This window comes from Microtus ochrogaster, linkage group LG8 (assembly GCF_000317375.1).
Source record: "Microtus ochrogaster isolate Prairie Vole_2 linkage group LG8, MicOch1.0, whole genome shotgun sequence".
NCBI classification, from domain to species: Eukaryota; Metazoa; Chordata; class Mammalia; order Rodentia; family Cricetidae; genus Microtus; species Microtus ochrogaster.
The window spans coordinates 11622200-11627020 of NC_022033.1; the positions used below are offsets into that span (position 1 = coordinate 11622200).

General features: G+C 41.2%; 1 protein-coding gene across 1 annotated transcript in view; it reads right to left on the reverse strand.

The window, feature by feature from the left end:
• The window catches only part of Cse1l (chromosome segregation 1 like), a 49479-nt gene that overhangs the window by 34629 nt on the left and 10029 nt on the right, over positions 1 to 4821 (reverse strand). The window lies entirely within an intron of this gene.

Below are 4821 nucleotides of genomic sequence, written 5' to 3' on the forward strand. Positions count from 1 at the left end.
AAACCCTGTCTCGAAAAACCAAAAAAAAAAAAAAATGTGCAGTGATTTCAGCTGATAAAACAGAAGGTCAACCCACCAAAATGAATGCATTATGATGAAGGCAAACCCAGATGAAGGGCTACAGCCTTTGAATAACAGCTGTTCTTAAAAGCAAATTTCTTGTGAAGCCATAAACAAAGACTCTTTCTCCAAGTAGAACTCATCCCAAAAGATTCAGCAGTGTATAAATTATTATTATTATTATTATTTTCGTTTTTTTGAGATAGGGTTTCTGTGTGTAGCCCTGGCTGGCCTTGAACTCCGAGATCTGCCTGCCTCTTTAATCCCAAATGCTGGGATTAAAAGAGTGTGCCATCACCATCTGGCTTGGAATATAAACTATGGGGCACAATTTTTCCCATGTACTGGTATACTGGGTGACTTCTTCCCTACTCTGTGGGACCTCCAGTGAGAAATTTAGTCACGCAGTCAAAATTCTTGGTTTCCACAGTCTAATCTCCACTCCACTCCCTGAGATAAATTTAGAAGCCAGCTCCCTGCAATTATTTTGGCAGGACATTTGATCAGGAAAAGTGTTTTTCCAATAGATCACATTTGGGACCTTCAAGGGCAAGGGTTGGCATGTCCAAGCTTGTTTGATTCCTAGTCCTTCCTGGTAAGGAGACTGGGTGTTCCAAATTCACCTGCAGCTGACTTGGGAAAGTACTAACCTTAGCTGACTCTTGCTCTAACCCTAAAAAAAGCTATTAACTCCCTACACTTACCTTCACCTCAACTTATTGATACAGGACTTTAACCTAGGAAACTGACTGTGTCCTAATCCTGAGAGATAACAGGAAAAAGCCACCATTTTTCTAGCAAGCTCTGGAGAAAAGTAATCCCTTTCACACAGGCGGCATGAGGACAAGCACTGACAATTGGCATGGCAGTGAAAAATTGTCAGGCCCCGAATTTTGTACTATGTAACCATAATTTCCCCAAGTTCTAACCATTTAGGGTAATGGATGTAATTCCTAGATCTGAGAAGTCCCTTTTAGCTAGTTGCATTCGCGAAAATGCAGATAAGACTCCCCATATCTTCTTCTGTTGTTACACCAATCACCATAGCAACCCTGATGTCAGCATCAATCCTGATCACAGGCACTGCAGCCTGACAGGTAGACAGAGGGAGACTGCCAATCACTGTGTCCTTCATCCCTTTTCTTTTACATTTACCTATCACAAACCTCCAGTTTAATTAATTACTCCTACAAATGTAGTATCATGCATGAATTCCCCTAGTCCCTTCCTAGGATTTATTTATTTTATTTTTATTTTTATTTTTTGGTTTTTCGAGACAGGGTTTCTCTGTGGCTTTGGAGCCTGTCCTGGAACTAGCTCTGTAGACCAGGCTGGTCTCGAACTCACAGAGATCTGCCTGCCTCTGCCTCCCGAGTGCTGGGATCCTTCCTAGGATTTAAAGCCTCCTAAATCAGTTCTTTTGGCTCTTAATGCTGCCTGGGAGTCTTTCTAACCATGCCTTCCTGGGTTCATAAAGCAAGCTGACAAGTGTTATTTTGGGTAGTTCTCATCTGTTTTGATGGCCCCGAGAAATTCAAGCCTTGTAACTTTGCTATTACCAGAGAATAGCCATTGTGTGTGGGTGTATATATAAACTGGAAGCTTTGCAGCATAAGAGAATAAAGAAACTAGCATGAAGAAGTACAGAGTGAGATTCATTTTTTGCCCTCTGATCCCAAGCCTTCCGCTGGCTGTAGATTTCTTTTCTGAACCTTGAAGAGTGCGTTGGGACTGGACCTCAAAAGCTCTCGTTAGTCCTCTGCCACAAATACACTGTGACATATTATCTTATCTGTCCGTCTACTCTAAATTAATTAATTAAAACTTTTCCATGTTGACATGTATCTGCATAGTCAAGAAACCTCAAAAGTCTTCCAATTCCAGGCTGGGGAGATGGTTCCATCAGTACAGCAGTAAGCACGGTGATGACCAAAGTTTGTCCTATAACCCTAGTGTTTGAAAGACAGAGACATGAGGATCTGTAGGGCTCACTGGGTAGCAAGTCTAGCCAATGGGTAAGTTAGGTTCAGTAAGAGATTCTGTCTCAAAAAAATAGGTGGTAGTGCACGCCTTTAATCCCAGTACTTGGGAGGCAGAGGCAAGCGGATCTGAGTTTGAGGCCAGCCTGGTCTACTGCAGAGTGAATTCCAGGACAGTCAGAGCTACAGAGAAACCCTATCTCAAAAAGCAAAACAAAACAAAACAAAAGGTGTGACAGAGGTAGAAACTTGATGCTGATCTCTGGCCTCCATAGACAACAGAGTCTTCCAAAATCTATATACATCCATACGGCTGTTGCCTTCCAATCAGAGTTGGGATCCAGCACACAATGTGTCTTTACCACATCATAAAGATATAGACAGTCTAGCAAGCATGGGGCCTTGGATTCCATTCTCAGCACTGAGACAAGGGGTGGTAGGTCTGGTCAGATACACACAGACTTCTTCTGTCAATCTTTAAAAAATTTGCTTCCTAGAAACAGCAGTTTATTTCTATACTCTGTACTGCATAAAGCTTTAGCATCCTAACATTAAAAGAACATGTTAAAAACAGACTGGCCATGGAGGTGGCTCACTTAGGTAAGTGCTTGTCACTCAAGCATATGGACCTGAGTTCCATTCCCAGGACCCACATAAAAAACCGGGTACAAGGGCAGGAGAAATGGCTCACAGGTTAAGAGCATTGCTTGCTCTTCCAAAGGTCCTGAGTTCAATTCCCAGCAACTACATGGTGGCTCACAACCATCTGTAATGGGGTCTGCTGCCCTCTTCTGGCCTGCAGGCATACACACAGGCAGAATATTGTGTACATAATAAATAAATAAATATTAAAAAAAAAAAACGGGTACAAGTGAAGAGAACATGGCTGTAATCCCAGGGCTATTCAAATAAGAACAGGTGGATCCTTGGGCTTGCTGGCCTGGATGGCCAAATCACTGAACTCCTGGTTCAGAGATCCTATCTGAAAAAATATCTCAGAAAGGAATCAGAGAGCTGGCAGAGCAATTAAGAAGAGCCCTTGCTTCTCTTCCAGAGGACCAAAGTTCACTTCCTAGTACCCATGTGGCATCATACAACCATCTGTAACTCCAGCTCCAAGAGATAAAATCCCTCTTCTAGTCTCCTTTGGCACCAGGCACACGCATAGTGTATATGCACACAAATTCAGTGCATATACACAAACACAGGCAAAACAGGCATAGACATAAATCTTTTTAAAAAAGAGGAAGATAGCCAACATTAACTTCTGGTTTATGCATGTGCAAGCATGCATATACACACATACACACACACAGATATCACAAAGGATGGGATGATAAAGAGAAGGGTAGTCAGATACGGGGGGGGGGGTATATGCTCAAAGTACATTATGTACTGGCTTGAAATGGCTTTGATAATCCTGTATAACTAGAAAAAGACATCATACGAACTTCTCTAGAACAGATAAAGCTAGGGATCTAATTCAAAAGTAGTTCCTGGCACTAGATTTCTTACCCAGCAGGGGGAATATGGCATGGACACAAACCACCCAGATAGTCACAATTCTATGTATTTTTTTTACAATCTTTCCCTCCACTCATGATGTTAATATGTGTCTTCATATCCTCTGAAGATAAACCCTCTCCACAAGCATGACATTATTATGTTCTGAAAAGGCTGGGGCATTTCTGGTTCACACAGAGTAGTATCAAAGATTACCAACTGTCTGTTCATAAGACCTTTCTGAACCACCACATTTCCAAAGTCTTTTGAAGTTGGCTGTCATCATTCAAAAATAAGGGTAATTCATATTGGTATCCTTATTTTTCAGGCAAAGTTGCAAATGTGACCATATAAAACTGATTTGCATCATCCTTAGAGTTAACATATCCCAAACAAATCAGGCGGTGGTGACATACTCCTTTAATTCCAGTGCTTGGGAGGCATAGGCAGGTGGACTTCTAAATTTGAGGCCATTCTGGTTTACAGAACGAGTTCCAGGGCAGCCAGGGTTACACAAAGAAACCCTATCTCAAAAAACAAAAACAGCCGGGCGGTGGTGGCGCACGCCTTTAATCCCAGCACTCGGGAGGCAGAGGCAGGCGGATCTCTGTGAGTTCGAGACCAGCCTGGTCTACAAGAGCTAGTTCCAGGACAGGAACCAAAAGCTACAGAGAAACCCTGTCTCGAGAAAAAAAAAAAAAAAAAAAAAAAAAAAAAAAAAAAAAAATCCAAACAATTACCTTCCCTTAACAAGTACACATATTTACATTCCAACCTGGCTAGAATCCCTTCATTTACTTTTGTATCTGACTCTTATGGGTATCTGAGGTTGAAATTCCAAGTTTATACAAGTTACTCTATGTCTTTGATAAGACTAATTAAAAGGATCTTGGTACTTGATTTCATTCATGTAATCACCTTTTGGGAATTACCCCTATCTTGATGCCTTTATTGTTATGCACCTAAACTTGGCAGATTTAAATAAGATTTTCAGAAAGTTCATGAGACAAAGTTTTTTTTTGTTTTTTTTGTTTTTTTTTTTTATTTTAAGACAGGGTTTCTCTGTAGCTTTTGGTTCCTGTCCTGGAACTAGCTCTTGTAGACCAGGCCTTCCTCTGCCTCCCGAGTGCTGGGATTAAAGGCGTGCGCCACCACTGCCCTGCTTGAGACAAAGTTTTCTAAATACATTAGTATTTTTTTTTTTACACCAGAAGATGTCAAATAAAAGCTACTTTACAACAAATATTCCACCATATGTTATAGCTACTGTAAACAGTCA